This window comes from Geospiza fortis, unplaced genomic scaffold (genome assembly GCF_000277835.1).
Source record: "Geospiza fortis unplaced genomic scaffold, GeoFor_1.0 scaffold244, whole genome shotgun sequence".
NCBI lineage: Eukaryota > Metazoa > Chordata > Aves > Passeriformes > Thraupidae > Geospiza > Geospiza fortis.
Genome location: NW_005054370.1, coordinates 973838 through 996796, shown reverse-complemented (window position 1 = coordinate 996796; position 22959 = coordinate 973838). Strand labels below are relative to the sequence as shown.

The window sequence follows — 22959 nt, the reverse complement described above, 5'->3', positions numbered from 1 at the left end:
CATTTTCCAAACCCCACTGCGGGGACCTCCAGGCCCATTTTCCAAACCCCACTGTTCGGGCTGGGGCACGATGGGCAAGAGAAGGGGGGAGCAGGAGGCTGTTTTTGGGGAGCACTTCCCACACAGGCACTGAGAGGCACAGAAAAGGGCTGGGCACAGGAGCCCTGCACCCACCAGGGCACACAGGGATGCCCAAGAGGGGGTGTTCATCAGGACAAGAGGCCACCAAACACCAGGAAGTTCCTTTTCCACATCAGTTCACAGCCAACTTGCAGAGCAGAAACCAAGGAGTGAGGCTGCCCTGGGCTGCCAGGCCTCCCTTACATCACCAGACACACTCCCCCGATGTCACAGGAATGCATTTGCCAAAAGTAACCTGAGAGCAGCTCCAGCAGCCGCACATCTGCCAGCCTGGGGAGGCTGAGCAGCCCTTCCCACCTGGTAAAGGCAGAGGCTCTGCTCTGTGACACTCACTGCAGCTCAAAGGTCACAGGCCCCAAAGGGGTTTGAGGTTTTCAGCTCTGCAGGATACAGCTCTCATGTCTGACACCCTCCTGAAGCTGAGAGCAGAGAGTGCTGCTGACTTCAGCCTATTCTTGGGGGCCCAGGTCCCCCCACAACCCCACGAGAACACTTGGGAATCTATCAACCACCAGTGATATTTTTTAACTTGAAAAAAAACATTCAGGGCTTTAAGACCCCAGATTCAGAGTTTGGGACCGTTCAAGCAAAGGCTGTGATGGAACTAGAAACTTATTTTCTATTACCTGCATAGATGCAAACCACACCTGGCCCCTCCAGCTGGGGCTGGGCCCCCAAACTCAGCAGGGACCCCAGCACAGGCAGCCCCCCCCCCCTTCCCTGGCACTGCCAGCAGCCAGGGCTGCCTCTCTCCTCAGGGCTGCAGGAGCTGGCTGAGGATGGCCCATCTGCATCAGGGGCCCATTCTGCTGCTCCAGGGAGCTCCCACCTCCTGGTGCCACTCTGTGTCACCCCCAGGACCTGATGCCACCCTCTGTGACTCCCCTGTCCCACTCTCTGCCTGCTCAGCTGGTGCAGAGGCTCAGCCCAGCACATCCCATCCCACAGAGAGCCTGAGGAGGCTCTGCCACCTCCCTCAGCACAGGCCCTGACAAATCATTCCCCTGTGACAACGCCTGCATCACATCCCTGGGATCTCCCCCTGCTAAACCACTGCTCTGTTTTTCCCCTCCTTACCCTTCAAACCCCCCCACACCCATTGCACAGCCACCTTCAGCTTCCCCACCCCACAGATCCCCACTGGCACAGCTGTGTGAGAGACCCCAGCACAGCCTTTGCCACAGATTTTTACTACCTGAGGCTGGGCAGAGCTCAAGCAGAGACTTAGCCAAGGATGATGATGATGAGGATGATGCACGCTGCCCAGTGCTTGTGACAGCCAAGGATGCTTCAGCACCTATTTCAGCTGCTGCCCCTGAGAGCCTCCCTGCAACTTCTGCAAAGTTTCCCTCAATTCCCTTGGAAAAGGTCTCACAAAGCAGATCCCTCCTGGCTCTCTGCCTCCCTCACCAGCAGACATGAAAAGCACTCGAGTTTCTCCCCGGGTAAAAGCCTCCAACATCAAAGGCACCACACAAGAGCTCTCTCCCCCCCATTCCTCCCAGGCACCAGTGCTGGGGCTGCCTCCCTTGAAAGCACAGCAACCTCAGTGGTTGAGGCACCAACTGTGCTGAAAACACAGTTTTGGGGTTTTTTTTCTGCGTTTTTTCTTTCTTTTTTTTTTTTTTTAAATCAGCCACAAACTGGGGAACTTGGGGACAAATCTGGGCCAGGCTCTCCTTTGGGGGCAACACAACCAGCATGGTCTGGTGGGGTTTTGCCCACTGTCTGCTGTGTGGTCACCCCAGAAAAAGGGGAGCAAAAATATCCCTTGTGCCAGCCCTGCCTGCTCATTGCCCAACACTAAAGGAAGCCACTGAGTGTCCTGAAGCAAAACCACAAGCACCCTCCAAGTGAGCAGATTCCCATGGATTCCTCAGCAGCTTCTGCAACTCCTGTCCCCCATGTGAAAAAGAGAAACAACATCTACCCCTTGGTAGATTGGTATCTACATCTTCACCCTGCTTGGTGAAGCACTTTGATATCTGCACAGCAAAGCAGGGTGAGGGAGGGGTGTTTACCTTCCTGGAAACAAGGAGCAGCTTTTACACCCAAACCAACAAAATTCCAGGGCACAGGGAGCAGTTGCAGATGCAGCAGGAACAGCCACGGATCCAAAAAATGAGGAGGACTTAGAAAATAGCTTCAAACACCACAGGGATTTCAAAAAGTCCTAGGAGCACATGCTTTCTTGGCCTGTTTCAGAGAGTTCCTCATCCCTCCATCCCACACAGCAGTTGTTCCTGCCAGATCACTGCCTGCCCGGGAATGCTGGGTTCATTTTATTGCTGGAGCATGGAAACAAGCCTGGTTTGCAGGGGGGAGGTGGGAGGGCTCTGCTGTTGAACACTTGGCTGTGTTCATGCTGTGATTAATATCACCCAACACACAGATACCAGATGTGCTCGGGGCAGGCTGCAGCGTATCCTAAATTGCACCAAGATGGAATTTTTGGGCAATTTTCAGGGAGTGCTGAGGGCAGGCACTGATGGGAGAGCAGAGATTTACACAGATAGGCAAGAAAAGAGAATTCTGTGGGGTTATGGCACTGGTCATAACCCCTGGGCCAGCTGTAACGCCACAGGCTGTGCTTATTATCAGCACCTCGTCATTTTGGGGGCAATTACTCCAATTCCCATCCATCTGTGGGTCTGATTTCCACATGCTCACAGCAAAACCACTTCAGTTTTACCCCTGCTTCTGCTGATCTCATGGAACTTTAGCTCCAGGAAGGAATTGCTGGTTCAGGAGCAGCAAATACTGGTAAGGTTGGACCTCTCCACGTTGCTTCCCAAGGTCCCACTCCTAAGCAAATCCATCAGCAGCTCCTCCCCACCCCTATGGGGAGGAGCGCCCTGGGGTCACCTACATGGGTGTCCCTTTAATTAGAACCAAATCCTGGAGCAGCACTGGAGATTCATTCCAGCTTTTTGGGGGCCACACACTGCCCGGATGGACAGCTGACCTCGAGCAGGGCTGGGTGCAGGGGGATGTGGGGCTTTCCTCATGGCCTGTCCCTGTCCAGTGTGACACAACCCAACACTTCTCCACGATGGGGAACCCCTGGCTGTGCCAAGCAGCCATGGAGCAGCAAAGTCCCTCTGGAGCTCCACTGAGGGACCCAACCAGCAAACACGGGGGTCCAAGTAAGGAGGGGATCTGCTGGAACACCTTCAGCACATCAGAACTGTGATGCCCCAATCCCTCACCATGGGACTTCAGAGACCTCTCTTCTCTGTGCAGGGCTCCCTCCTGCTGATCCCACCCGTGGTGTCCTCCAAAAATGAGTTCAGGCCATGCTTGGACCTGCTGGTTTTTACTTTTCCTCTTTGCCCAGATTTGGGAGCTGAGCTTTGGGTCATTCTCACCTCTGCTAGACCAGGTCAGCCCCACACAGAGGTGCCCATCTGTGCTCCACACCCCATTTCAGCAGCTCTGGGTGCTGCTGATGACATGGCAGCACCAGTGTCACCAGGACACAGACTGAGAAGAAAGAGGGTCCAGGGAGAGAAAACAGTGCTAGTTTGGCTGTGCCTTCTGAAAAGAAGCAACAAACCAGAGCATTTCTACTCCCTGAAACTCCATGGACACGCTTGCTGCCAGCAGGGAAAATGCAGGAGCCTGTCTGTCTGTCCAGGCAGGACCTGCAGCCACTCTGGGCGTGAGAAATCCCAAATTCTGCTTTCCACAGGGCTGCCTTTGTGTTTCTGCTGAAATGGTGAGGTCTGGTTGGCACCTAAAGCCTGGTTTGGGGGTTCACCAGGGCAGGAGGGAGGGACAAGTCTCTGCAGGCTCCCAGCTATGGCTACAGAGGATTTCACCAAGTGAAGCATCTCGCTGTTCCTCCTCCGTTTTTTCCCACCACAGGTCCGTGCTGTGCATGCAAAACCAGCACTGAGCTGTGAATTTACACCCAGAAACCAAAAGTAAAAGATCTCCATTATTCACTTCTGTGAGCAAAGGTTAAATCCTACCAAATACATCAGCTTTTGTGGACAGGACGAGCGTTTGGCAGGCAGCAGGAAGGAACAGGAACGTGGGAATTCCTCCTACGACTTGGCAACAGCCTCTTCCCCCAGCACGGGAGCTCTCTGGGGTCTGCTCAGCCTCTGCCAAGCTAAGAAAGCCCCTCATTCAAGCACTCAGTAATCTCACAGGACATCCTGTAGCTCAAGGAGTTGTTTAAATGAGGGCCTGGATGGATTCAAGCTGCCTAATTGTTGGAGAGAGCAATAGGAAAGGTGGGGTGGCAGAGCTGGAGCTGTGGTGTCCTGACCCGCTCTTTGGAGAAACACCTCAACACTGAACACAGAGGGTGTGTACAGCAAATCAGCCGTGCTGAGCTGTCCCACAATGTCTGCCTGCCATGGGCTCCACCACAAGGTGGAAGAAGCCCTGTGAGCATTTCCTGGGGGTCCAAGAGGGGCATCCTGCCTCACCCCAGCTGCTCCCATCCTCCCAAGGGCACATCTTGGGCTTTGATGCCCTTCCAGCAACAGGGTGAGGGGGCAGTGCTGGCTTCAGAGGCACAAGGAGAGCCAAGACATCCATCCTAAAAGGTATTTAGGCACCTCATTCCAATTAGGCTGTAATACTCCTCAGGAGCTTGCAGAAAATAGATAATGATAGATAGATAGATAGATAGATAGATAGATAGATAGATAGATAGATAGATAGATAGATAGATAGATGGATAGATGGATAGATAGATAGATAGATAGATAGATAGATAGATAGATAGATAGATAGATAGTTTAGATTGATAGATATAGATTAGATTGATAGATTAGATAGAGACATAGAGAGAGATAGATTAGATTGCTAGATAGATATGGATAGATAGTTAGATTACATTGATAGATTAGATAGATAGATAGATAGATAGATAGATAGATAGATAGATAGATAGATAGATAATGGTTGGAGGGATAGCTAGCTAGCTAGCTAGCTAGATAGATAGATAGATAGACAGACAGATAGATGGTCAGCATCAGACCTGTGGTTCAGCAAGACCAGCACTGCCCCCTGCCCTGCACAGAGCCTTTCAAGGAGCCCTTTCCAAACCTCTTCCCAAACCTTTCTGTGCCTGTCCCAGCGCTGCAGCCCCAGGGCTCTGTGTCCCTCTGTGGGAAGGAGGGCACGTCCCACACAGGGACACCCTGACCCGCAGTGACACAGAGGGAAGGGTGGCAGGGGCACACCGAGGGTCAGCCAGCCTGGAGAGGAAAAATAAATCCCCCACACAGAGATTACACAGGCACTGCTCCCTCCTGCAGCCCCACAGCTCCAGCACAGCTGCTCAGCACACCCTGGGGCTGCCTGAAGGGTGCCAGGGCAGCCAGGACACTCCTGGGGAAAGTTATTCCCTTTCCCCATAAATTCCTCCCCCCGTTCTCCCACCCCGCCCGGAGCCCTGTGGATCCAAGAATGCTGTGTGAGTATCTGCTTCACCAGCTGATGGGGCAGGGAGGATAAAAGCAGCCCTAAACCCAAGCAGCTTTTGGGGCAGCAAAGCCTCTTTACACACATCCCCTGCCCAACCACCCTGCTGGTCCCTGCACAGTGTGGCAGCCACAGGCCAGGGGGGATAACTCTGGGGCAAATAACTGCATTTCTGCCCCAAAACAGCTCCAGCATCTGCCCCTCAAGTGATGCCTGGTACAGCCCAGCCCTCCTCTCCTGCCCCCCACACCCTGCAGTGGCAGCCTCAGCACTGGCTCCCCCAGAGCCCTGGGCACCCCCGATGTGCTGCAGACACAGCTTTCAGCCAGCTGTGACTACTTCTGGGATTTAAATCATCCTCATCTTCCCCTCCCCCAGGCCTTCCAAAGCTTTCCCAGGAAATCCACCCCGTGGAAAAATCTGGGAAAACAAACAGGGCCGAATCCCGAGCCCCAAGGGCTGCACTGCTCCGGCTTTGGGGGGTTCTGTGCCAAGGGGAAAGGTGGGCACCAAATCCTGAATCCCCCAGGGCCAGAGCTGCCTCTGAGGATGGGATTCACCCCTCTGTGCTCTGACAGAGCAGCCAGGGCTGCCAGCATCCCACTGGGAACGGCCGGGAAGGGAAGGGAAGGGAAGGGAAGGGAAGCCTGGGGAGGAGGAGGAGGGTGGCTGGAGCACAGCAGAATGCTCCATTCATGCTGCTCTCACCCCAAAATGCACCCACACACTTCACTGCTGCTCCTGAGTCCCTCCCAAAGGGACTCAGCTCCCAGCATGGCTGTAATTTTGCCTTCATGATGAGCAATTTTAGGATTCTCAGTGGCTGCTGGAGGCAGTGACTGTGAGTGAGCTCAGACCATACTCCTCCTCCTGCTCTGCCCACAGCCTCCACCTCGTTCCTCCTGCACCTGCAGACTCCCAGACACAGCTCAGATATTTTAAAATCCAACCAAATCTCCACATCCTCCAAAAAAAACCCAAAAAATAACAGCAGAAAGGGTTGAAATTATGTTTTCCACCATTTTGCCAAAAATAGGAACCATTTTATTTTTCACTGCAAAGTTCTTCACTCAGAAATGTAAAACAGAAAGTACAGAGCCCTGAATCAAATGAAACAAGTTCTCATCTTTTTTCTAATATTTAATAAGACTGGATTTATAATATCATTTTACCAAGTGCAATTAATTTCTCATTTAGGCAAACTGAACACTCCTAGTTTAGAAGCACCCAGTTAATGTCAGCCCTATTTGCTTTTATTTAGCGTCTTTTATCTGTATTTTTGCTTTGGCTAGGTAAACTCCAAAGGCTGGAGGGTGGAGATTTAGGGAATTTTATTCAGAATGTTGTCGGTTGGATATAAAAACAATCTCCCAAATCTCCACATGCAGCAAAGCAGGGTTTGGAGAAGTTTTCCATACCAGGGCAGTGACCCCCAGAGAGATGAAGGGGTGACAGCCACCAGGTCCCCTCTGCCCAGGGGATTCCATCTGTGCACACGCACATTGCCACGTCTGTCCCAGCCCTGTCCGTCTGTCCTGGACACACAGCAGCTGCTATTCCCTGCCTGGCCAGGTAGATGGTGCTCAGCCGGCACCGAGCGGGAATTCCTCCGTGCTGGAAGGGTTCCCATGCCTCTGATGGAGTCGATAACTCAGTGATTTTCACTGAGGAAGGTCCCAAACAAACGGGACCAACTCAGACTCAGCTCTCCCAGATCTTCACCTCTCACTCTCTGAAAAATGTTTTTGTCATTGGTGTCAATTGGCAATGGAATCAGCAAATTCTTGTATCTGATATACTGAAAATAGACATAAAGAACAATTTCTGACTGAATAGCCAAATAAAGCATCAAAATAAAAGAAGTATAGCAGAGTAAAAGAGATGAGGTAGCAAGACAACTGATGCTTAGAATAAAAGAGAGGAAGTTTTGGTAAAACTAAGAGATATTACACCAAAGCACCTAAGTGTTTCTGTATAATAAAAAGCTTGATGACAAAATCATGTAGCAGACACCAGTGTAAAACCTCCCTCCAGACAACCACAAGGACAGGAAGCCAACGACCACCTAGAAAGATGATGAAATTGCTGATCCCAGCTTATTGATATTTGCTGATTCAAACTAACCAAGCACATTAGAAAATGCTTTGTAAGCTTAAGAACAGTATATGTACTTTGTTGAACTTGTGTGTCATGAGTAGAGCAGTGACACCCTGGCCACCCAGCACTCCTTGCTTGCTTTCTTTAAAATAAAAGATATAAAAATGAAATTCAGTTTAGTTATTTAGTTTTAGTTGAAATTTTATATCAATTTCATTTTAGTTGAAATTTTATATCAACTTCAGCCTGGGAGATGGTGGATAAACTGCTACAAACATTTCAGCAGAACCACTGCTTCTCTAACTCCCATCCTCTGCTGCAAACTCACTCTGAAGACATTTCACCCCACGCATCACCCACAAAACCCAAACACAGCAAAGCCCCGAGGAGCAGGAAACAATTTCCCAGTTTTTCCCCCATAAAGTCAGGGGGATGGGGGTCAGGGGGACCCTCGGGGCCCCTCGTCCTGCAGGAAGCAGCACGGGGAGGGGGTGGCCAGGCTTTCCATCCCCTCACCCCAGGGTCACCCTCCCCAGCCAGGCCGGATGTAGGATGTCTAATATTTCTCCAGTTCTGTTTTAACACTCACACCATCTTGGGAGCAGGAAGCTTAAGCCATTTCCTGCAAGGCATTGCTCTGCCCTTCAAATATTTCCAGCCTCGGTGCAAACTGTTTTAAAACCGAGCCTGGCAGCTGGGAGTGTGAAATCAGAGGAGGGGCTTGTCCAGGGAAAATTCAGTTTGTGAAACCTATCCAATCCCTGCTGCTGCAGAGCAGCAAAATAAATATTGCTGTGGACAATAAAAGAGAGCAATTCATCTTGCATGTCTGAAAAATGAGAAGGAAAAGCAGAAACTCCAAACAATGTTCTCTGTGCCTCTCCCAAGGGACACAACACTGGTCCCCAGCAGAAAGCCACAGCCACATCCCCCCTTGTCCCTGCAGCCACGATTTGAAGCTTTCCCAGCTTTGCTCTTTCTGTGCAGCCCAAACCATGGCTTTGGTTTGCTTGCCCCATAAATAATCTGTCCCACACATGGGCTGAAATAACCCCAAAGAGACCCTTCCCACTCCTCCAAGTGGAGGAGAAGGACAAATGTTCATTCCCTGAAGCTCTGCGGAAGAATTCTGGGCAGTGCCAGGGCAGAGCTGGAAACCCCCCAGACCCCACAGGTCAGCAGAGCTCAGCCCCACATCCCCCTCAGCCCATCCCCACAGCACCCTGAGCCAGGGATGGGGACAGAAGGGTGGCAGCTCACCTGTGAGCTCTGTTATCTGCTCTCAGCTCCTCTCCAGGTGACACTCAGGGACACAGGGCCTCCTCAGCCCTGTCCCCACAGCACCCTGAGCCAGGGATGGGGACACAAGGATGGCAGCTCACCTCCTGCTGCTGTCCCTGGCTGCTCCAGCCCATTTGTCACCTGTGAGCTCTGTTATCTGCTCTCAGCTCCTCTCCAGGTGACACTCAGGGACACAGGGCCAGGAAACAAAGCCATGCCCCAAGGGCCAGCAAAGCTCTGCTCCCCTGAGCTCCCACTCACAGGGCTGCTCCTTCCCAAGACTTTTCTGTCCAGGAACTGAAGCCACGAAGCAGAAAGGAAACCCCAGAGCTCCTCCAGGGCCCTGCAGGAACCCTTCACCTCCCAACCTCAGGGCGTGCCCTCCTGGGCTGTAAATAAACTTTTATTTACTACACAAAGTAGGGCAAGGAGGATTGTTTCCCTGAGGAATGGTGGGAGGAACATCAGTGTTACGGCAGGATCTCAGATTTCATCTGACTCCACAAAGCAGTTCCTGGAGACCTCAGCAGGAGCCACAACACCTCTGCAGTGGCCACATCCCCCCCAGATCCTGAGTGCCCCACCAAATCCTGACCCTGCCAGCTCAAACAGGGATCTCTCAGGGCACAGATCTGCCCAGCCACCCTGCAGCCAGCAGGGCCAGGCTTGGAGAGAACAGGGCTGGAGCAAATTCACCTCCTGCATCCCCCAGAGCAGCACAGAGCCGAGCTCCAGCCCCTGCAGCTGGACCATGATGGATTCACTGCAGCCTCTGACCATGATGGATTCCCTGCTGCCCCCAGGACCACCCACACCCCTGATGTGCTGCCTTATCAAGGTTCCCATCACATCTCAGAGCACTGAACTACCCAAAACCAGGGCATCATCCTCAGCACTCAACTGCATCCTCTCATCTTCTCCAAGGCCACCAAAAGGGCTGGACAGGGGGTCTTGAGGCCAGGGTGACCCCAGGGAGGGCCCCAGCAGCCTGTGAACTTGGCCTCCCACTTCCACCCCATTTATCTGCATGCTGGGATGCAGGAGGAAGCAAGTTCAGCCAGAGTTTGTCTAAACAATTGTGTTTTATCAGAAAAGCTGCTCAGATCTACTCCTTTTTCCCAGGACATATCTGGACAATTCCAAGGTACTCTCCATTCTCCATCCAGCCTGCAGCAGATGGAAGCAGGGGAAGACGACACGAGGCAAGGAGCACCCAAATCCCCCTGCTCCTCCCCCAGTGCCAGCAGCCTCCAACACCCATCAACCAGAGGCACAATCCATCCCACATCTGCTCCCCACACTCCAAAGTCTGCCTTCCCAATCCTTATTTCCTCTTCAAACTATGGGTTTCTCAAATTCAGGAGTGAGCAAGGTAGACTGGCAAGGTTGTGATACAGAAAACAGCTGACAGAGAAAACACCTGATGCATCCCTTTCCTCCGGGACAGCTCAGGACCTCCCTTTGTAGGGCCACCCCAGCGACCTGGGCAGGGGCTGCTCCCACCCTGCACAATCCCACAGCACCTCTGGAAGCAGGGCCAGCTAATTCCTCATCACCAGCTGAAGCTGGAAGTGATGCCTCAGGTTTTGGCTTTTCTATTTTTCACATTCTGTGCTGCTTTAGTGTGTGGGTCTGAGCCTCATATGAAGGGATGGTGAGCTCTGTGCACAGAGCAGGGAGACAAAACAATTCCTGCTCCAGCTGGGGACCAAGGACAAATGATCCAAATCCCAGCGCTAAGAGCACAAACAACGTGGGCTGGAGAGAGAAAAACAAGCAGGGTGGGACTGGATGGGCTAAAGCTGGGATGGGACAATGAACTCCAAGATGCAAATGGAGCAGAACTGATCCAAGGGAGAGACCCCGTGCCCGGCCGTGCATTTTGGGGCCATTTTGGTTCATCTTGGGTGCAGCCCTGGCTGGGCTCTTGTGCTGCCCAAGGTGGATCCATTGAGGAGATCCTTTTGATAAATCCCTATTTATTCTGTAACTCTGTCCAGCCTCTGCTCTAGCTCAGCCTTCTCAAGGCACCAGAAGAAGAAAGAGCCCAGTGCAAGGACTGAACCTCAGGCATCTCACCGTGTTCACAGCTCCCTGTTACAAAAGGAGAAGTTGGAAGAGGGATTCCTCCAAGACAACAAAGGAGTGGACAGCAAAGGCAGGATCCTGACCAGGCTCTCCCCTCACTCAAACTTTTGCCACCTCCTCAGTGTTTTTCTGGCTCTTGGTCCTTGAACTGACTTCCACTGCAGATGGGAGGAGTGCCCTGAGTGCATCTCACATGAGATAAGAGCATGAGCCTGCACATTTGTAGCTTTGGAGACTGAAACCAGGGACTCATCCTGTGCTTCCACGTGCCAGAGCTTCAGAGAAGGGTCCAGAGCACACCAACTCCCTCAGGGCATCAGCAGAGAACAGCACAAGCTCCCAGATCACAGCAAATGCCCAGCAGAGTGAGCAAAGTTCCCCATCCAAAGTCATAACACACAGGAGAAGCAAACACAGGCAGCCCCAGCTGGGCAGGGCAGCTCCTGTGCTGTCCCTCCAGATGTACCCAGCCCACATGAAACACACCCAGGTGCATTTGAGCTGGAGTTGAAAGCAGTGCCCTACAACTCAAGACTTGTGAGTTACCACACACAGCTGGGGTTGAGAAAGCTCCTTTCAGGAGTGTGGCTGCATTTCTCTCCACAGAGAAAAGCAAAGCACAGCTTCCCAGGGATTTTCTGGGATTTACATTCTCTGAACCTCAGAGAAAGAAAAACCAATTTTTATTTCATTTACTGCTCTTGTGTTTTAGAACAAGCAGAATACATTGTGGAAAATTGTTTACCTGAAGGAAATTAGTCATTGGATTCTGGTGTGTTTTGATTCACTGACCAATTGGATCCATGTGTGTGTGTCAGGACTTGGCTGACAGTCACGAGATTCTGGGCAGTGGAGTTGAATTCTTGTGCAGTTTCAGTTCAGATGTAGTGTAATATAGTATAGAATAATATAGTATAATAAAGTAATTAATTAGCCTTCTGATATCCATGGAGTCCTCCTTGTCATTTCTCCTGCCACAGAGGTTGCCTTAACAGGAGTTCACACATCATGAACTTTTATCGCTGCCCTCCCCACCTAGGCACCACATCCTTTTGGATTCCCATCTAATCTTCTTACTCTGAGACCTCCACGAGCTGAGCTTTGCTTTGAAAGGGGGAAGGAATGTCTGTCCCACTCCATGGGCAGCAGGAGAGGAGGAAAGGGGGGAAGGCAGAGCCACCATAAAAAGTTCAAGTTTTACGGATAAGCATCAAAGAAAACTTGACACACACACTTCAGCAACAGAACAACCTGAGCCAAGGTTGGCTGGGGGGTGTCAGGCCCTCATGATAATGAGGGATTAATGCCTACCCAGTTCTGTGCTGCTGCAAATCCCTTTTCACCTCCATTCCTCCAGGAATAACACAGGAGAACACCTGGTAAGGCCACAAACCCTGGGCATCTCCTCAAGGCTTGAAAAGCTAAACATAAATCCAAGGTTATGTTCATATGTGCCAGAGCATCATCAACCTCTGAACTTCAAGGTGTTGAAAAATGCTTCATTTCAGCAATCCTAAATTCCTGTTGGACAAATGGCCTTTGCCATGCAAAAACCAGCCTACAGCTTCCACACAGAACCAACTGCAGCTGGTACAAGTCCAGTAACCCCAAATGGCCACCCTGTCACTCCTGGGCTGGCACAGCAACCTCAGATGGTTTGTTTAAATGATTTGCTTTTCATAAATGCATGAACATCTGCAAAGTTTTGTTGCTTGCAAAATATTTTGGAGCAGAGCCTTGGGTCCAGCTTTGTCTCCCAGCATGCCTGGATAAACCAAAATGATTCAAGAGGGTGAAGCACTCGTGCATGTGACCCTACAGAAACCCTGGGAACTTCTGTGCAGGGACCAGTTCAGAAGATCAATGAGTGACCCAAATTTAACCAAGGCAAAGCAAAGCAGCTCTCTCCTCACATCCCTCCTTTAAAACCTCTAACAGATGTAAGAAAAACTGGGCTCAAAGAAGTCTGAGCACAGGCTGCAATCCAAGACCAGCTGCTTTTTCCATTTATAGCCACATTCACTTCAGCTTCACCAGGGCATTTTGGACAATGTAGAAGGGTCTCTGTGTCTGTTTGTTTGCTGGAGGAGTGTAAAGAACACAAATGGTTTGCTGTCATCTTATCTTTTCCTGCTCACAACAGATCGTTTGATCTTCTCAAAACAAAGTTATCTCTCTATAATCTCAATTCAGTCCTCTGACAGAGTTTATGGAGCTGGCACTGCACCCAGCCTATGGTGTCCCTTCAACCACAGGCCAACAGAAACATCTCAGGCAGGGACAGCAGTTTAGAAATAGGTTAAAAGAGAAAGATTCCTTAATTACAGAAGGTTCATCACCACTGCCATCACTTCCCTCCCTCATCAGACAGCAGAGAAGTCACAAAACCAGGGGCCAGGCCTTACTGCAGGAGATCAAAGCAAACTCTTTGTTTTATCTTGGCCAAGATAACGGATTTTATTTGCCTTATCAGCCTGCAGGATGATTAAGCTAAATATGAGAAAGCTGGAGGATCCAAAGGAGCTGATGGGTGGGGAGCACGTTCCCCAGCACCACTGCCATGGGCTGCAGACATGCAAATACCACAGGACCAGCAGAGAAACTCTTGGTTCCTACATGCCCCCCTCAGCCAGGGCTGTGTCTCCCTTTGCCTTTCAGCACCACTTGGATGAACAAATCCCACAGCAGGCAGGAGCACTCACCCCTTTCTCAGCCAGCAAAGGCACCTCTGTCCTGGGGCTGCCCCAGTTTTCATCCCAGAGGGGAGCCACAGAATCACAGAATTCACAGAATTCACAGAATCACAGAATTCACAGAATTACAGAATCACTGGGTTGGAAGAGACCTTCAAGATCATCAAATCCAACCCAGCCCCAACACCTCAACTCAACCCTGGCACCCAGTGCCACATCCAGGCTTTGTTAAACACAGCCAGAGGTTGCTGAGGGTGCTCAGGGCTCACACCCAGCTGGAGCACAGAGCCCTGAGCCACAGCCAGGTGACCCTGCAGTCAGGCTCTGCCCTCTACAGACACACATTCAGCCCTGGATCCCTCCTGCAAGGCGCAGGAGGTGAGGAGATGGCATGGATGGATGCACAGCCTCACCCAGACCCAGCCCAGCCATGGAAAACACCTGCCAGGTCATTCAGGCCAGGGTCACTCAGCAGCTCAGCATGGAATCACAGACTGGTTTGGGTAGGAAGGGACCTTAGGGACCACCCAGTGCCACCCCTGCCATGGCAGGGACACCTCCCACTGTCCCAGGGTGCTCCAAGCTCTGTCCAGCCTGGCCTTGGGCACTGCCAGGGATCCAGGGGCAGCCCCAGCTGCTCTGGGCACCTGTGCCAGGGCCTGCCCACCCTGCCAGGGAAGGATTTAACACCAATATCCCATCTAACCCTGCGCGGGGGGGGGGAAAAGCCATTCCCTGTGTCCTGTCACTGCAGGCCCTTATCCCCAGTCCCTCTCCAGCTCTCCTGGAGCTCCTTTAGGCCCTGGAAGAGACTCTGAGCTCTCCCTGGAGCCTTTTCTTCAGGTGAGCACCCCCAGCCTGGCTCCAGAGCAGAGGGGCTCCAGCCCTCAGAGCATTTCTGGCCTCCTCTGGACTCACTCCATCAGCACCACATCCTTCTGATATTGGATGCAGCATCCCCAGCTTTGCCCTCTCCTGGTCTCAGACACCAGGGAAAGGAAGTGGGAATGGTGCAGAGGGTGTTTCCTATGGGAAACTGTCCCTTTGCATAATGGAGCTCCACTGGGAGGTCTCTGCTTTTCCTATGGGCCCTCGGGGACTTCCAGCAAGGCAAACAAACCCTCCTGGGCTGGCTGGCTGCAGTGAGCAGCCTCATCTCCTGGGGTGTATCCTGCCCAGCTGGAGCTTCCACATGGGACAGCATCCACACAGTGTGTGCCCATGAGTGCCACATCCAGAGAACACAGCCCAAAAACACACACAGCCCAAAACACACACAGCCCAAACCATAGCCCAAAAACAAACACAGCCCAAAAACACAAAGAAAAACACAGCCCAAAACACAGCCCAAAAACAACCAAAAACATAGCCAAAAACACAGCCCAAAAACGCAGCCCAAAACATAGTCCAAAAACAAATACAGCCCAAAATAAACCCAGCCCAAAAACACAGCCCAAAACCAAGCACAGCTCAAAAACACACCCCAAAACACAGCCTAAAACACAACCAAGAACACAGCCCAAACACACAGCCCAAACACAGCCCAAAAACAAATACAGCCCAAAACACAGCGCAAAACCACACACAGCCAAAAAACACAGCCCAAAATAAACACAGCTCAAAACACAGCCCAAAAACACAGCCCAAAAGCACAATGAAAAACACAGCCCAAAACATAGCCCAAAACCAAACACAGCCCAAAAACACAGCCCCCAAAACAGCCAAAACACAGCCCAAAACCAGCCAAAAACAAACACAGCCCAAAAACACAGCCCAAAAACACACATAGCCCAAAACAAAGCCAAAACACAGCCAAAAACAAACACAGCCCAAAAACACAGCCCAAAATACAGCCCAAAAACACAGCCTAAAAATGAACACAGCCCAAAAACGCAGCCTAAAAACAAACACAGCCCAAAAACGCAGCTAAAAACACACACAGCCCAAAACCACAGCCAAAAACAAGCACAACTCAAACACACAGCCAAAACACAGCCTAGGACACAGCCCAAAATACAGCCCAAAACCACAGCCAGGGTCAGGGCACACACAGGGAGGGAAGCAGGCCGTGCCCTCCCATGCACATGGTGTCCTGGATCAGGCAGTGTTTCCATGATGGGACACATTTCTCTCCCCCACACACGCTCCCACTCTTCTTTCCATGTCATTAGGCCTGCAGGTCTAGATTTTTCCAGATTATCTCATTTTTGGCACCTGCGTTCACAAGCCAAGACTCAGCGTTTCCCACTCAGCCCCTCCATTTGGAATCCTGGGCTGGAGGAATTTTCCCATTAAAAATAAAAATAATAACAATAAAAAGACTGTCCATAACCTAGCCTGAATCTGTCAGCTGGTTTAGGAGGAAACATGTCCCTACAGCTTTAATCTCTTTGTACAGTTAAAGAGCTGGAAATGGTGACTCACTGCATCTTCACTCAGCCCTGGGCTCTCCATCCTAGGGAGTCTGTCCAAATCCCTAAAAACCCTGCAGCCCCACACTTGGTGTCACCCCAGCAGCACAGGACAGAAGAAAAGTCACCCCAAGGCTTGTGTGGCTTCACTTCTCCATCCCTGCGTGTCCATGGCACGACAGGGGCTTGAAATTGCAGCTCCCACCACACAGCAACAGGTCCTTGGTTTTCACAAGGATTTCAGTGGAAGTCAAAGTTTGCTTCTTTCTATTTTTAAGTGTTTTTTAATTGTTTAAATTTTAACCCAACTCTATGGGAGCTCTAAAGAAGAGTCTTTCCATAAAGGTTCTAGCTGGAAAAAAAGAGTGAAAACAGTTGAATTGCTTCACTCTCCTGATGCTGCCCTGCTTGTTGTGCAGCAAAATAAATGGGGGGACCAAGAGACACCTGGCACCCTGTGTGGTTGTCCCAAAAGGGCCACGGGACAAAGACTCCAACAAAGCTGAAAGCTCAGAGATGGTTCACTGTTTTGCATGGACTCATGTTGGGGCACAGAGGAAGGTCACATCCCTGTTTTAGGTGTTTTTAACTCCCTTGATTTATCTAAACAAGCTCCAGAGCATGCTTGCCATGAAGGCCCAAGGGGCAGGAACAGGAACAGGGGTGGGACAGAGCCTGCCCTGCTGGCTGTGTGCTGTCCCAGGGTCCACAGCAGCTTGTGGGGAGACAGACAGGAGCATCAGATCAAATCAGCTTCCACTGTTCATCTGGGAGTGCTCCCAATCCACCCCCTGAGATCCCAGAGCTGAGACACCACTACAAAGAGCTTTACACTGGAGCCAGTGTAAAGGTAAATGCCAGCAAAATGGCCTTTCCCACTCTCCAAGCCTGACCAGCACAGGTTGCAAGGAACAAGAGAAGGCCAAGATGTTCAACCACACAGGCACAATGCAGAGATGGGAGGCACAGTGCAAGGGGATGCTGTGGCAGATCCCCCATGGCAGATTTGATGTGGCTTTTCCTGAGGATTCACCTGTCCCTCATCCAGCTGAGGATGCCACGAGATCTCTCCATTGCACAAAAACAAACACTGCCCAAAAACAGAGACAGCCCAAAAACACAGCCCACAACACAGCCCAAAACCACACACAGCTCAAAAACAGAGCCCAAAACCAACCAAAACCACAGCCAAAAACACACACAGCCCAAAAACATAGCCCACAACATAGCCCAAAACACAACCAAAAACACAGCCCAAAAACAAACACAGCTCAAAAACACAGCCCAAAACCAACCAAAAACACAGCCAAAACCACACACAGCCCAAAAAGAGGTGGATGTCTCCGGATGAAGCCCTGCTGCTCCCACAGAGATTCCCTGCTCCTCTCCTCACAGGGATGAACCAGCAGCTCCTGCGCCACTGGCACCACAGCACTGCTCAGACCTGCTCTGCCAGCACAGGGCAGGAACATCCTCCTCTGCCAGCCCCAGCCCAGTGCCCTGGGACTGGGAGGGAGCTGCTGCCCACAGCAGGAGCCTGGGAGAGGTCACCCCCACCCACGGGCACTCCAATTTGGGTATTCTCATTTGGTGAGCCCTGCACAGCAAGGACAGCTTCCCACAGTGCCCAAGGCTGTGGGTTCACAAACAGCCCTTCCCCTCACCCTGTTTTCATGGCTATTTTTAATTGTTTGTGCCTCTTTCTGCCCTCTGCACATCCTCCCATTGCCTACCCCCACTGAGCCCAGCTCACATTGCTCTGGGACACTCCAGCTATAGCAATCCACATCACCTGCTCATCCCATCTCATCTCCCTGTCCCAGCTGGGGTGCACAGCCACACAAAACCTCCATTGACATCTCCACTGGAGATTTTGGGGACACAAAGCCCACCTTTGAGTGACACATCCCACAGGGATGGGTGCCTCTGTCCCATCTCCCTGTCAGTAATGGCCCAATTCAATGTTATACCAGCACAAACGAAGCAAATGCTCCCCAGGGAGTGCAGGAGAGCACAAAGACTCAGGGAGGGAGAACATGAATGCTCTCCTGCTCTCCCACCTCAGGAAGCCCAGCACTGGAGCAGGCTCAGCCCTCACCACCAGCCCTGCTGCCCTAATGGAGCTCAGCACTGAAATTGCTCCTTTCCTCTGTGGTTTGCTGTGATCTGCCAAACTCCCTGGGACTGTTTTTCTCCTCTGACTGGCCTCTTCCTGCACAGCACGCTCTCCTGCATACCTTCAGCAGCAGGGCAGGGCAGCTGAGCCCGACAGCTGGGGAAGGCAGCTCCAGAACAGGAGAGGTCACCCCCAGCCAGGGAGGGCAGCTGGAGGCAGCTGCATCCCCTCTCAGCTGTTTGTGCTGGAGAGCCACCAACCACGGGGTGCAGGGGTGCCCAGAGCCCCCCTCTGGGCGCCCCACCCCCTCCAGCAGGACCTGCCACACGAGTCCCTGCTGCAGACATCACAGGGGCAGTGTCATTGTTGAGGTGGTCACAGCACAAAGCAGAGACTGCAAGTAGTCTCAGATGGTAACTCTTTATGATGGAAAATGTACTTTCTAATATAAAAAATACAAAATATATATAAAATATATAAAAATACAGAAAATATAAAATATACTTTCTAATTGTTTATATTTTTTACTGTATTGGTTACAATAAATTAACTTAACACTATTAGTGAAAAGTAACAGTAACTTCAGCTAACTTTAAAAATATTTCACCTAGCTGTAAAGTTCTTTATCTTTTTTTTAATTCTTCTCTCAGTCTCTTTAGTAACAGCTTTAGAGAGAGCTCTTTATTAGCTTCTTTTTACTTCTCAACAACTTCTCACTCTTTTTACTAACAAGCTCACCATTGGTCTGTTCTGCAGGGCAGTGTCTGCATTTGGGGGAGGTCACCCCCACCCAGAGAGGGCAGCTGGAGGCAGCTGCATCCCCTCTCAGCTGTTTGTGCTGGACCAGCCACGGGGTGCAGGGGTGCCCAGAGCCCCAGGAGCAGCTCCTGGTGACCCAAACCCTGCAGCAGGAGCTGCCACACGAGTCCCTGCTGCAGACATCACAGGGGCAGTGTCATTGTTGAGGTGGTCACAGCACAAAGCAGAGACTGCAAGTAGTCTCAGATGGTAACTCATTATCAAAAATGGTTGAATTGTACCCTTGTGCTGACACACAGGGAAAAGGAGACAGAGCCCTCACAACCCCTCCAACCTTGTCTTCATGGCAGTGGGGTTGGACCTTGATGATCTTTAGGGTCCCTTCCTGATGAGGTCTCTGGTGTTGAGATGCCCCCGAGGTGTCAGAAAGTTTCTTTTTCCCAGCCCCAAGACCAAAGAAGAATGTACATTATTGACAATAATTTCCCAATATCCATCACCTATGTTAAACAGTGAGTTTGTACTCTAAACCAACTAAAAGTGCCAACATCACCCAGAAGATGGAGGATATGAAGAAGAAGGAAGGACAAGGCACACCCAAATCCCTCCATCTTGGCTTCTGATCCCCATTCTAAAAACTCAAAATCCTACCTTTCTATCTTGTAACAAACTATCATTCTACTTAAACTTTCATTACTTGTGAATCCTCATATAAGGTTGGTAATTGTTTTTTTCCAAGGGCTAAAATCGAAGGCACAGGTGTTTTTGACTCCATGCCAAGGTCTCTGAGCCCCCTACCAGGGTCTGGAGTTCTCCAGGGCAGCCAGAGCAATGTCCTGGGTCCCAACACCTCCCAAGCCAAACCATTCTGTGCTGATTCTTGGAGACATTTGGACTGAAAGCCCCTTTTGTAGCAGAGCCAGGCTGATGGCGCTGCCAGGCAGGCTCCAGACAGCTGGGCTCAGGGGTGACACAGTCCCAGCAGCTGTCCCCACTCTGTCCCTGCCCTGGGCAGCTGGAGCATTCAGCAGCTCAGCCAGAATTCTGCTGTTAAAGCACCAACCACCCGTGGGGCTCAGGGTTGGGGCACTCAGAGCAGCCCAGACCCAGCAGGGTGAGGCTGAGCACCCTCCCATAGGGCAGGATGGGGCTCCTGGGCACCACACACAGCAGCTGGGGACAGAGGGGGCCTCACAAAATCCCCATCCGTGGGTTTGGGCTCAGAGCTCAGCTGTGCCCAGCTGGCCCAGCCTGTGAAAAAACCCAGCTCAGAAAAGCCATGCCTACACCACACACAGTGAGAAAAACCCACTTGAGTGCTGCAGGTTTGAGTCAGCTCCCTCCTGACTCCTGGCTTGGTTTTACACCAGCACACACCACAGCCTGGCCTCCCTGCACATCACTGTGACCACAGGAGAGGGGATGGGACCCCTGGTCCAGCTCCAGGACCAGGCATGGACCTCCCAGGCCCTGGCTCAGCCACCCCAGCCCATCCTACAGCCCCCAGGGTGGGGAGGGAGGAGATGCCCTCCCCCTGACCACGGGATCCCTCACAGGAGAGAGCTCATGGGCGAGGGAGAATGGAAAAGTAATTAACAGGTCTGAAAGGAAAATCTCCAAAACATTATGGAGAATAGACGACAGCTGGGAAGGGAGGGAAGCTGGCTTTAACATGGAATTAATTGAAAACAAGATAGAGCTAATATAAGCCAGGTCTCCAGTTTCATAGTGGCTCTGGTCCATGATGTTATTAGACTTTGTCTCCAAGGTCAAAAACCCTGACTTCTGCTAATGAAGAGGCAGTTCCTGCCCCACAACCACAAACAACAGCACCAAACAACGATATCCCAACACCACCTGCAGAGCCAGCACCTCTCCCACACCTCAGAGCCTTTCCTGGGTGTGCACACAGGGCCTGAGCTGGCAGAGCTGGCATTTCCAGCACCCAGGGAGGCACAGTGCAATGGAGGATGTGCTAGGATCACCCATGGCAGATTTGATGTGGCTTTTCCTGAGGATTTGCCTGTCCCTCATCCAGCTGAGGATCCCAGGAGATCTCTCCATGGCACAGGGCAGGTGGATGTCTCTGGATGAAGCCCCACAGTGATTCCCAGCTCCTCTCCTCACAGGGATGAACCACACAGGCACCACAGCACTGCTCAAATCTGTTCTGCCAGCACTGCCACCTCCTTTTCTCTTTCCTTCTAGAAGCTCTTATTGAACTTGACAGCTCTTTCAGGCAGGATAAACCCAAGGGGAACAGCTCTGCCTGCGGACACATCTGAGCACAGATCCCTGAGCAGCCTCGAGAGGTGTCACCACAGCAGCTGAAAGAGCAGCACACAGCTCCTGCCACCTCCTGTGTGACACCTGGGGCAGCCACCACCCCAGCCAGGGCTGTACAGGGTAATCACACATCCTCTGAACAGAGAGAGACAGGGTATTGTAAATGCAGGGTCACCCACGAGGGAGAGAATGGTGCATCTGCCTCCATCTTATCAGAAGGCTAATTTATTACTTTATTATACTATATTATTATATAACACGATATAATTATATAGTATAATAAAGTATAATATAATATATATCTATATAATATTATACTATATGATTATATTAAGGAATACTATACTATACTAAAGAATACAGAAAGGATACTTACTAAATGTTAAAAAGATAATAATGAAAACTCCTGACTCTTTCCAGAGTCCCAGCACAGCTTGGGATTGATTGGTCAGAATGAAAACAACTCACAGCAGAATCCAATGAAACAATCACCTGTGGGTAAACAATCTCCAACCACATTCCACATGAGCACAACACAGGAGAAGCAAATGAGATAAGAATTGTTCTCCTTTTCTCTGAGGCCTCTCTCGCTGCCTTTCAGCTTCTCAGGAGAAAAGGAATCATGTCCAGGGAATGTGAATGCCACAACACAGCCCTCCCAGGATTTTCCTGGGAAGCTGTGAGAAGTTGTGGGAAACTTAGAGAAAAGCATTAAAACAATTATTATCTCTCTTTCTATAACCCTTGTTTATAGATAAGGCTCTCCAGAGTGTGCTGTTCAGAGCTCACCAACAGTGTGAGAGGTTTTCACTTTGAGACCAATCAAGTCTCACCTTAGCGAGTCACGTTATAAAATTCATTATAAAATTTCATCATAAAACAACATTATAACAATAAAAAAAAATAACATTATAAAATAACATGATAAAAGCATTAAAACAACTATTATCTCTCTTTCTGTAACCCTTGTTTATAGATAAGGCTCTCCAGAGTGTGCTATTCATAGCTCACCAACAGTGTCAGAGGTTTTGACTTTGAGACCAAAGAGACTTTGAGTCTCACCTTAGTGAGTCTCATTATAAAATTTCATTATAAAATAACGTTATAACAATAAAAAGAATAAAACAACGATATAATATGATAACTATTATTAATAATAATTAATAATATAATAATGATTAAATTTTAACATATTAATAGTAAAAGATAAATATAAATGTTAATATTAATGTTCTATAATACTAATAATTAATTTATTCAATATTAATGTTCTATATCAATAAACTATAATAAATTATAATAAATATTTAATACTAAAAATTATAATTAAATATTATTTTAATTAGTGTAATGATCTTATTAAAATATTAATAGCTAATAACTGTTAATAATACTATTATTAATAATCGTTAATAATAAATTCTTTACTAATTAATAATATTGTTAATAATTGTTAATAATATAGTATTAAAATATTAATTGTTGATCACTATTAAATATTAATTTTTAATATTAATTTATATGATTCATAGGATAGTTATTTATTAACTTATTTATTTATTAACTTTATTATTAAATTTATTATTAACTTTATTTATTAACATAATTATTTATTAACTAATAATATGATAATTATAAATTTATA

The 22959-nt window shown here is 49.8% G+C and overlaps 1 protein-coding gene across 1 annotated transcript in view; it reads right to left on the bottom strand.

Annotated features, from left to right (window-relative positions):
- The window catches only part of SEPTIN9 (septin 9), a 155506-nt gene that overhangs the window by 36130 nt on the left and 96417 nt on the right, over positions 1-22959 (bottom strand). The window lies entirely within an intron of this gene.